This window comes from Narcine bancroftii, chromosome 2, assembly GCF_036971445.1.
Source record: "Narcine bancroftii isolate sNarBan1 chromosome 2, sNarBan1.hap1, whole genome shotgun sequence".
Classification (NCBI taxonomy): Eukaryota; Metazoa; Chordata; class Chondrichthyes; order Torpediniformes; family Narcinidae; genus Narcine; species Narcine bancroftii.
In genome coordinates this window covers 284,954,666-284,966,719 of record NC_091470.1, presented here as the reverse complement: position 1 = coordinate 284,966,719, position 12,054 = coordinate 284,954,666, and the positions used below count along the sequence as shown (strand labels likewise).

Below are 12,054 nucleotides of genomic sequence, written 5' to 3'. Positions count from 1 at the left end.
CCACATTCAACAACCCCAGATAAATACATGTTATCATTTTGTATCCTTCATTAAATTACAAAATTAAATTAGTGTTGTAAACTCCAGCTTATAGCCAGAGGAAGGAGGTAAAAAGGAGTGATTTTCAAAGACAATGATGGTTCGTTTTTCTGTAATTCTCTAAATAAAGGCCAACATTCCATTTAGTGACTTGACTACCTATTGCACCTTTCCTGATTCATGCCCAATCACTCTCAAACATTTCTGCACAGCAGCATGTTTCAATCTTTCACCATTTAAATAATAATTTGTTTTATTTTCTTCCGAAGTGGATGACTTCACATTGGACTCCTGCTATCTATATAATCTTGATTTAACTTGATTTAATCTTGATCTAAGTTTACATAGCTATTGTCTTTTTTTGGCCTCTTCTCCCCCCCCCCCTCAGGACTTCTTACGGTTTATGGGCCCCCTTCCCTGTGAAGCGGTTTTGTTTTTCGTGCTTCTTCCTGACAAACTATATTAAAACATATATAAATAAAACATGTTACCTGAGGTGTAAAGAAAATAAGACGTTGACTTAAACGTGCTCCGGCCCTCAAGGGGTTTGTAGGGTCCCCATGGAGAATGGCTGTGTAATTCTGCTTTTCCCATTCAGTAAAGTAACCTCGTTGGGTGACTTGCTGGATTTTCCGAACTGCCTCCAACTCCATCATTGAGATAACAGAACTTCCAGACCACAGGAATGTCCAGATACAGTGACAAGCCTGGAGTATTTTGTTGCCTGCCTGTAAAACTGAAGAAAAGCAAATGTTCCACTGTGAAGGATTTGTGTTTCACTGTTTAAAGTTGGGGAGCTATTTTAACTGCAGATGAATGGAAACATGCAATCAGAGCGCTTGTTCGCCTGATGGGTGGCAAATCCAAACCATCCAAGGGTGTAAAGGACGCCTGGTGGGGGTGGGGGGTCTCAGAATGCAGACTCTCACAATTGTTTTGGGGTCATGCAGTGAAACCGTGTCCTCGACTGAAATGAGAACGCGGACAGTCCCCGCTGGGATCAGTTCCCCGAGAGTTTCTCTTGCACACCACAGGTGATATCAGGAATAGGTGGAGCCTCGAGGTGGGGGGAGGAGGTGAGAACGGTTTTTGTTCTGTTCAGGCAAACCAAAGTGAGGAGACGGGTTATCTAAAGTGGGAAAATGTAGTCACAGGGACAAGGGAACGTCAGGCCGCCCTGTGCCGGTGACTTGGGTGCTGCGGGAGAGATCGTCCACGGCATTGCCTTTACCTGCTCAAAGTCCGAGCAGTATCCAGCCCCTCCCTCCCCAGAGCACGATCCACGAAGAAGCGAACCCAGTGCGGGGAAGGACCAGCGCTGCACAAAGTAACGAGAGTGGCGGTGGACGTGAGTTACTGTTTAACATCTCCACCCCCTTGGAGGTGATTCAAAGATCGAAGCGGTGACAGCTTGGCAAGGCCTGGGAGCCAGCGGCGCTCGGCAGCAGATGGCAAGGGCACACCTTACAGCAGCGTCCTCCCCCTGCCTCGGCTGAGCCCTCGCCCACTGGCCGTCCGCCGCCCCCCACCCCTCCCCCTCCACCCACCCCCGACGGCCGCCCACTGCAATGACAACAAGCAGCGCGGCCGCGAACGCCTCGTAACCAGACGGAAGGTAGGAATCGGCAGCCTTTCGTTAAAAAAAAAATTACTACTTCTTTCCCCCTCCACGAAAGGATCCATGTGGCCTGTTCTCAAGACCTTCGCTTTTCCCTCGTCGCCCGCACTCTGTCGAATAAAATAAAACTTCCTGTTTCTCTCCCCCCCCCCCTCCCCTCCCACCAATGTGTGAGGCTTTTCGAAAGTGTGGGAGGAGGAACATCAAGTTTTATTTTACGTTAAAATAATATAAATTACCCTGAAGGTCCTTATCATCTCTTGGGAACTTACGGATAACGTCTTAACCTTCAGTCCGATGTGTGCGTGGTATGTCTGGTGTATTTATGTGTGTGTATCTTTGTAGGTGTGTGTATGTCTGTGTCTGGTGTATGTCTGTATGTATACGTCTGTGCCTGGTGTATGTATATGTCTGTGTATATACATGTGTCTGGTGTATGTCTGTAGTGTATGTTTCTGTGTAAGTATATGTCTGGTGTATGTCTACGTGTGTGTATGTATGTGCGTCTCTGTCTGGTGTATATATATGTGTGTGTGTGTGTGTCTGGTGTCTGTATGTATACATGTGTCTGGTGTATGTATATGATGTCTGGTGTATGTCTACGTGTGTGTATGTATGTGTGTCTCTGTCTGGTGTATATATATATATATGTGTCTGGTGTCTGTATGTATATGATGTCTGGTGTATGTCTACGTGTGTGTATGTATGTGTCTGTCTGGTGTATATATATATAGACATGTGTCTGGTGTCTGTGTATGTATACATGTGTCTGGTGTATGTCTGTAGTGTATGTTTCTGTGTAAGTATATGTCTGGTGTATGTCTACGTGTGTGTATGTATGTGCGTCTCTGTCTGGTGTATATATATATGTGTGTGTCTGGTGTCTGTATGTATACATGTGTCTGGTGTATGTATATGATGTCTGGTGTATGTCTACGTGTGTGTATGTATGTGTCTGTCTGGTGTATATATATATAGACATGTGTCATGTGTCTGGTGTATGTCTATACGTTTGTAGTGTATGTTTCTGTGTATGTATATGTCTGGTGTATGTCTACGTGTGTGTGTGTATGTGTATGTATGTGTCGTGTCGTGTGTGTGAGTGAGTTGAGCACTGGGGAACCCATCCCGCTGGCGGTGATTGGACAGGTTGTCAGCGAACATGAGCCCTAAACTGAATGAAATGCCACTAATCCGAAGCACTGAGCTGCGAGGTCGTTACCAGTCTTTCTGGCCCGATTTCAGTAATACATTTGAAAATTATTTTCCTTATATTTGCAGTATCTCGATTTAATAACATTGCAAACTAGAAAACCAAACTGCTGCATTTAAGCTTGTTAAATGTGGGCGGAAAACGAGGACTACGGGAATAGATTGCGATGTCCAAATACTTTTAAATATGATTTTCTTAAAAGCGAATGATGTGGGAGAGAGGCTAATCGGATTGTTCTTAAAAATGGGGACAGCCCAGCCAGAAATCAAACTGCTCCCAGCCTTTAATTTTGATTCAAGTGTGGTTAAAGAGAATCTACAGGTCATATAGAACTGAAAGTTTTATTAAATGTGGTTTTTTTTAATCATACCTAACAGACAACCCCATATTTGCTCGCCTAGTCGCCTAGTTCAAACACTCATGTAAATAAAGAAGGACATTTCCGTGGTCTCAGTTTCTGGCTGTCGTGTCAGGAGACCTTGGTCATTAACTCCCACCTGACTCTGAACTGAACCAGAGCATAAATTTACTCAAAGAGGTGTCCGCGTTTTAAATCTGATGAACTGCGATCATTTAAGTCAATAGACTGAACCAACTGGGTTTGCAAAGTGCGCCTTGGACACGAGTTAAATTGCGACGTGTGAAATACCAGGTGAAAAGCGAGAAACGGGTCTGGGATTGTTGAAAAACCCCAATTTCTATTTGATTCTGTTCTCAGAACTGGATTCTATGCAACTCCGACAAATCGGAGAATGAACCTGATCGCTTAATGTACGGATGCCACACTCCCCTCTGGGGTTGTGGTCGGGGATGTGGAAGGGTCGCGGAGGGGAGGGGCGCCGTGCTGAGAGGTGGGGAATACGCAGGGCCGTCACTGGGGTCGGTGTCACCCGGTGCTGTCACTCATGGTTTTAACCACCACCGCCCCCCTACCCCAGAACCTCATCTCCAACCGGACCAGAGAGAATCCAGTCATGTTTTTGTTACACATAAATCGTAATTCCCGTGTATCACTGAATGTAGTGGTAAGAGTAGCTTGCAACTAACACAATTAAAATTACATCTTTAAATTATAATATCACAAGCACAGCCTAAATGTACTTACATAGTTTCATGTGGTTAAAGTTGAAATTCGGTAAGAAAACAAATGCCAATGACCACAATATTGTAGCTAAGACACCAGAAAAATTGACAAAAGCAGCGATTATATATAAAAAAACACCAGCAGCAATGAAAACAACAGTGCATGCTTGTAGGGCGTGCAGGCAAAACCTGCAAAATTGAGTAATAATGATAGCTCTGACCAGAGCTCATTAGGAGGTTCAAAAAGTAAATTAGCATCGAGTTTTAGCCTTGTAGTTGTATCGGTGTGTGTCAGCCGGGCTTATGAAAAGTGTGGTTTTTGTTATAACTGGCTATTTTATTTAAAAAATTAATTTCTGCTGAAACACCACAAAAAATTTTATTGATAGTCATTTTTGTTTCACCTCCTCTGATAGTGTCATCACCACCCCCTCCCCCAGTGACACCAGCAGAAATGTAGATTTCAACAATATAACTGAGGCAATGGTAATAACAGCTGGAATGGATGAAGTGATTTTCAAAAGGGCGCTGTAAATTGTAACGATAACTGATGATTGTATAGCGGACTTTATTCATATTTGCAACAATATTGGTGAATGTTAATTGGTTAAAAATCTAGTTCAGTTTTCATCCTTTTCACACTTCAAAAGAATAAAGATAGGTTTTGGGAATTCACCTGTCAGCCATATGCAAAGCTTAATGTTGCCATAGGTGGATCTTGCACTGGATCGATTTTATGGTGAATGTGCCTTTTCAGATGCATTTTCCTTTGCTAACAAAAGTTCTGCTTCTTTGTTTGGATTGTGTCTGCATTGTCTTAGTTGAGAGTCTATCAGGTATTCTAAATTCACTATTTTGCCTACTTTGAATTCTGTTTGGACAGATTGCCTTCAAAGCAGTGTTAACATTGGATGATAAAGCTCTAAAAATACCTTGAGCTTTCCTTTTTGGGCAAAGCGTGAAACATTTTTTACTTTGTATGGTAAAGTGTCACCATATGCTTCTTGGACAGCTAAACAGAAAACACATAAAGCAGACAAAAACAAACAAGACCTTTAGCACAGAAAGGATTAAGCCACAAATTGTGAATTCCACACTCAGCAGAAATGGTGCAGCTGAAGTTATATGATACAACTCTGGCATTGATTCAGCAATTCCACCTATATCAAAAATAAAACCTTCTCATTTTATGTCAGTATTTTAGCAGGAGCATCAGTTAAAAACTTTAAATATTGCAAGAGATAAAATAATCTGTACAACCTTTGTTGATGAAAGCACACAACACATAAAATGTTGTTTACATGAATGATATTGTGACTACCAATTTGTTTCAAATTGACATAATTCACCCAGAAGAAATTACTTCACCACAAGCATCATTAATACCCAACAGTGTCATGATCACCACATAAAATGTAAAACATTCACATCATGTGGTACTGAGCTGGTGACAAAACTACATTGACAAATATGATGTCCACAATGCTACAAAAATTTCATAAACTAACAATGGATTCTTTAATACTCCTAAAGCAGTAGATATGTCAACTTGAGAGATTTTGCTCTTTTTGTTCCTGTACTGCTGGTAAGAACAGCATGCGAGAACTTGCGAGTTAAACAGAGGACACTTAAGGTAGATGATTTGCAGTCTATTTTGGGAAAGGACAGGAAAGGTTCTCCCCTGAAAGTTATTCTGGATCCAAATGAGATTTTGACAATCATCCAAAAATTCCATTATTGCTATTATTGACATTCCTGATGATTTAATTGGCTGCATTTTACACAACTCATTTGGTTGGCTTTGAACTTGTGAGCATTTCGGTTGCTGGTCCTGTTCTTTAACCATATGTCTGCTTCACTGTTTGCCAGTTAAATCCAGCTAAAGTAAAAAAGCCAAACCATTTCCCTATGGGAATGCCTTCTCACAGGCTTGTAAAGGACTCTTAAATGATTGTCAGAGGAAACATTTCCAAAGAGTCCTGTTTTTGCTTTTCTAGTTATGTTGCATGGCTCAGATAATAAATGACTACTTTTACTTTATATTACACATTAGCCATCCAGAGCACTTTGTTTCATAACCAATCTCTCTGACATATACTTCTACATCTTAGGAGAGGAAGTACGAAGAATGCATGGAGAATCTGGTCAACAGCAGGGAACTAGCCTCTAAATAAAACTGACAAAAACTTGAATCAACATGATCTCTGTGAGGAAGAAATAATGCATTGAGACAATATAGACTAAAAGGAATGGTCATAAATGATGTACAGCAATGGAAGAACCTTGGTACATATGCATAAAGACATGCTGAAGGAATGTTTGTAAAGCAGATAACATACTAGGATTTTATAGATTCAGATTACAAAACCAGGAAGTCGTGTTGAAAATCTAGACATTAGGTTGAAATTGGAGTATTCTGTCTAACTGGTTTCTCTAAGAATATTTGTAAAACACCAGTAAGGCTATAAGTAGAGAATAGTGTCTAATATAGGTCACTTTAGGAAGGTGTTGGAAATGACGTAGAAAATATTTACAGATCAGTTCAAGGAATGTGGGAGGAAAGTGGTGCCTGCAGATGTCACTTTCCAAGATAGGATCCAGATACTCCAAGGGTTTATTTAGTGCATCGGGTCTGTGTAGATCAAGGGTGGCCAACCTTTTTATTTTAAATTTAAAATTTAGATATACAGCATGGTAACAGGCCATTTCGGCCCATGAGTCTGTGCCACCCAATTAACTTTCACCCCTGGCATGGACTCATGGGCTGAAATGGCCTGTTAGCATGATGTATGTCTAAGTTTAAAAAATAATTAAAAGGTTGGCCACCCCTGGTGTAAATTGACGAGGATACACGTAGAGTTCATGAGATGCTGACAGTTGATACATCCAAGCATTCTTCACAATAAACATGCTGCTAGATGACTCAGCAGGTCAAGTAGCATCAGTGGGAGAAAATAAGTGTTGATGATTCATAAGTTCATAAGATGTGGGAGCAGAATTAGCTCTACCATGCAAATCATAACTCAGGTATTTTTCTTTACAACCCCGTTTTCCTAACTTCTCCCCATAACATTTGACATCCTTACTAATCAAGAACCAATCAGCTTCCCTTTAATTATACCCAATGATTTGGCCTCCACAACATTCTGGTAGGTTTCAATGAGATCCCCGGCTCATCCTTCTAAACTCCAGTGTGTACTTGCCCAGTGACATGAAGTACTCCTCATAGAGTAACCCTCTCATCCACAGAATCATTCTTGTAAACCTCCTCCTGACCCTCTGCACAAGCTTTCTTAGATATGGGGCCAAAAACTGTTCACAAAGCCCCAAATGTGGTCTGACCAATGCTTTATAAAGCATCAGTTTTAAATTCTTGCTGTTATATCTCAGTTCTCTCAAAATTAAAACTAACATTTTGGGTCTGGACCCTTCATCAAGATGTCTTAAATCTGTATACTTCTCCCTCACTGAAGGATGTGCATTTAAGGTAAGGGGAGGAAGTTTAATGAAGATGTATGGGACCAATGTTTTATAGAGAGTGGTAGGTGTCTGAAACAGGCTGCCTGGGGTAGAGGTGGATTCAGGTACAATAAAAGCTTTTATGAGGCTTTTAAACTGACACAGGAATTATGAAGAGGATGGAGGGATATCTATCAAGTGAAAGCAGCAGAGTTTTAGTTTGATTTGTTCGGCACTGACACATGGGCCAAAAGGCCAGTTCCTCTGCAGTACGGTTCTATGATCGATAAAGTTGTCATCCAGCTGTTTGATCTGGCAATGATATCCCAGGATTACAATCTTTCTCTGATGACTGGCATGGCTTTATTTAATAGGATTATCAAATTTACCACAGCCAGAATATTATGAGCCAGAATATTACATTGTGAGTACCCTTGAGTAAGCAAAGGGTTTTGGAGAAGGGGCAAAGAAAATAATTAAATTTCTCTAAAAATTAAGTTTTAGATAATAATGTAGGGATGACTGAAAAAAACCCATCCTTTTAAGGTCTTCACTGATTCAATTAGCAGGATACATTAAGTCCTTACCTCAGTTCTAAAATCTTAACAGAACTGGCTGGATATTGTGCTGGTACAGCTCTTAGTCAGAGCTGTAGCCAGTTTTGCCACACCTTCAGATGTTCGAAATATTGTTTAGTAATCATGTGATTTTTTTGGTACAGTGCGTCATCTTGGCCATCTATTGCAGTATTGTTAATACAATTCATGGAATTTTAAGACAAATAGTAATGCAGAAAGAAATCACCAGGAAGTATTGATGGGGCCATTCTATCTCTGAGTTTGCATGACGATTTGACCTAGATTTGATCTACAATGCTTGGCAGTGTTAATTTGCTACAAAATTACACAGGATTAAACAGTACACCTCTATATTTTCAAAGCTGCACATTTTCACAAATAAATTTACTTCATGGAGAGAAACAAGAAAGTCGGCAGATGGTGTGACTGTATTTAATACTCAAACGTGCTGGAGCAACTCAACAGGTCTTGCAGTGTCTATAGGAGGCAAAGATGTATCACCAATGTTTTGGACCTGAGCCCTTCATAAAGGCATGTCCAAAGAGCAGAGAAGCGTTTGAATAAAAAGGCAGTTGGCATCCTGGCATTTGGCCTGTACTCCTCCCCCTACCCTTTCTTCTATCCTCCCTCCCCCTGCCTTTTTATTCAGGCGCCTGCCTGCTTTTTGGTCATAAAGGGCTCAGACTCGAAACTTTGGTGATATATCTTTGCTTCCTGTAGATGCTGCAGTGACTGGCGAGTTTTTCCATCACTTTTGTTTATTAACTACTGTATATATTTGTGTAATTGTCAACACTTCTAATAGTTAGTATCACTGTGCAGTAACTCATGGTGTCACACCCCCCTCCCCTCCACCCCCATGGACCTTCTCCCATACTAGATCATACAGAATCCTTAGAAATGTTTTTTCATAAATTGTAATTCCCGTATATCACTAATGTAATGGCAATAGTAATGAGATACCAACTAGTAAAATTAAAATTACACCTTTAAATTACAAAATCATACACACAGCTTAAATATATTCACAAATACTAATTACCACAATATTGTAGCTAAAACACCAAAAGAATTGACAAAAGCAGTGACTATAAAAAAACACCAGGCAGCAATGAAAACAACAGCACGTAGTTGTAGCTCATGCAAACAAAACCATGTGATTCAAAGTGTCACTGTAATTGGGTAATAATGATAGCTCTGATTGGAGCTCATTAGAGTGTTCAAAAAGTAAATTAGCATGGAGATTTTGCCTAGTAGGTATATTGATACATGACAGCTGGGCTTATGAAAAATGTTTTTGTTATAACTAACTTCAGGGGTATTTTATAAAAAATAATGCATTTCTGCTGATAAACTGCACAAAAAATGTGATAGTCATTTTGGTGTCACCCCCTCTGATGATGTCATCCAGTGCGGTCTGCACTCCCTTAGTGACACCAGTGACCAGGCCTTCCCCTTACCTTTTAATTCGGGTGCCTGATGACATTTTCCATAACTTGATTTCGGACTCAAGCCAGAAATGTTAGTGATGTATTTTTTTAAAAATCTTTGTCACATAATGTACACTATTTGACCTGCTGAGTTTCTCCAGTGTTGTTTTTTTTTAAACTAAGAAACTGAATTATTTGGTTACATAAAATATAATATGATTGGGTGGGAACAAAAAATTAATATGGAAGTAATGCTTGTTTTGATTTACAACAAAGAATTGGAGCTGTGACTTCATTATTAGCAAATGGTACATTGAACCATGCTAGAGGCATTCGCAGAAACGTTGAAGATTGCCATTAAAAACAGCTTTCACATTTTAAGCTCGGGGTATTGTCACAGCAAAATAACTGCCATTCTTTAAAAGAGAAAAATAGATTATTTGTACACATCACTATATCTGTCTAAGTATTGCAATGAACTTTGCACTACATGATTACTTTGGAGTTTGGTTACTGTTTTGAGGTCATATGTGGCATGCAATTTCTACAGCTGAAGGTCTCATGCTTTGCAAATGCATCAGACTGTTTGTTTCTTGTGGTGTTCTGGAAGGAGGAATATTGACCAAAATTTATTTCAACATTGGTTATTCTTCATTTCAGTTTAATACCTTATCTGGAAAATATTATTTGAGCACTCCAATCAGCTTTGATGAAAATATCTTAAACATGTCAGGACACTAGTTTGCTTAACTGCACTCCCAGCAACTGTACCAATCTAGTAAGAGTTTTAAAATAATTCACCTGACTTAAACTTACAAATAGAATGGAGCTGATTATTCATCAGCTGTTTACTTCAGTCAAAATATTACCAGACATTTAATTGAGTCTGCATCAGCACATGGTAGAACTTGGTCTTGCACTTTGGCCAGCAGTTAATGTACCATTACTTACAGGTTATATTTCTCTGAATGCTGAACTAATTGGCAATGACATTGTGTGATTATTAAAATGTTTAGGTGCTTTTATCAACTATTTTAAGAAAGAAGTTCTATGGTGGATAAGTTTGGGGAATGCTGAAATGTTCAAAATCATAATTTATTGTCATGAACAAGTCATGATGTTCATTGTTTTGTAGCAGCGTCATGGAGTAAACATTCAGATTATAACCATCTTATGTCAATAACATATATTAAAAAGAAATGAAAATAGTAGTGCGTGAAAAGTATGGCAGTGTTTTTGGTTCATTGATCTTTCAGGAATCTAATGGCAGTGGGGAAGAAGCATCCCTCTGTCGCTGAATGCTCACCTTTAGGTTCCTCTACCTCCTTCCCGATGGTAGCAGAGTGATGAGGGCATGGCTGGCAGGACAGCACATCTGCCACTATGTTGGCCCTTCCGGAGATGTGTTTGATGGCTGTCGTGAACTCAGAAATATGATAAATGTCTCTGTTGACAAGCCAACCATGGATCTGATACCTCAGTGAAGGCAAATGTAAGTGGTTTGTGGTCCATAAAAGCTGTAAAATGCCTGCCTTCTAGAAAGTACCTGAAATGTCTGATAGCTAGGTACAGTGCCAACAATTCTCGATCTAAAGCACTGTACTTGAGTTCTGGTAGTCTTGGGTGCTTGCTGAAGAAAACCAATGGTTTCCATTGACCATTGATGTACTGTCCAAACAGCCCTCCTACTGCTGTACTGGATGGTCATCAGGTCATCTGTTCTTGGGTGGACCAGCAATGCAGCATTAGCCAGTGCTTCCTTGGTGTTCTCAAATGCTACTGATGGTTCTTCATTGCAAGTGATATCACTTACCTTGCCTGACGCCAAGGCGAAGAGGGGAAGCATGATGCGAGCCGCTGATGGTAGAAACTGGTGACAAATGTTCACCATTCCACCTTTAACTGTGCTGGGCTTAGCGAATGCCTGAATCCCCTCAACCTTTGCCAGTGGTGGCTTTTCTCCGTGTTTGTTGATTCTAATGACCTAAAAACTCTTGTTGTTAATCTGAATTGACACTTGGCCTAGTTGATGGCCAGCCCAAACTCATTCAAACGAGTGAAAAGCTTGTGCAGGTGGGACAGATATTCCTGATGTCTGTGGCTAGTGACAAGTATGCCACCTAGGTGAATGAAGGCAAAGTTGAGATTGCACCCCACTGTCCATTAAACATTGAAAAGTCTGCACAGCATTCTTGAGCCCAAAAGACAGTCTTCTGAATTTAAAAATGCCAAAGGGTGTAATAATAGGTGTTTTTGGAATGTCATCTGGGTGGACTGGGGTACCCTTGGACCAGGTCCACCTTGGAGAAGATGCAGGCTCCCTGCAGGTTGGATGAAAAGTCCTGTAAATGTGGTACTGGGTAGTGATACAGTGCGGTAACCTCATTCAACCTGCGGTAATCACCACAGGGTCTCCATCCGCCTCTGGCATTGGGTACCATGTGGAGCAGGGAGGGCCAGGAGCTATCGGACTGTTGTACAACACCCATGTCCTCCATCCTTTCAAACTCCTCTTTGGCCAGACAAAGTTTATCTGGAGGGACCCTGTGAGCTTGGGCATGCAGCTGTGGCCCTTTGGTTGGTATGTGATGCTGCACCCCATGTTTTGGCATCGCTGAGATGATTTGCGGTGTA

General features: G+C 40.7%; 1 protein-coding gene across 6 annotated transcripts in view; it reads left to right on the top strand.

Annotated features, from left to right (window-relative positions):
• The first annotated feature begins 1,172 nt into the window (after positions 1-1,172).
• The window catches only part of LOC138755356 (hepatocyte nuclear factor 4-gamma-like), a 150,681-nt gene continuing 139,799 nt past the window's right edge, over positions 1,173-12,054 (top strand). For 2 of the 6 annotated variants that reach the window (XM_069921178.1, XM_069921177.1), the window contains exon 1: positions 1,173-1,387. The gene's annotated coding sequence lies outside the window, so the exon portion shown is untranslated. The other 4 variants (XM_069921174.1, XM_069921176.1, XM_069921172.1 and 1 more) reach the window with 2 other exon arrangements.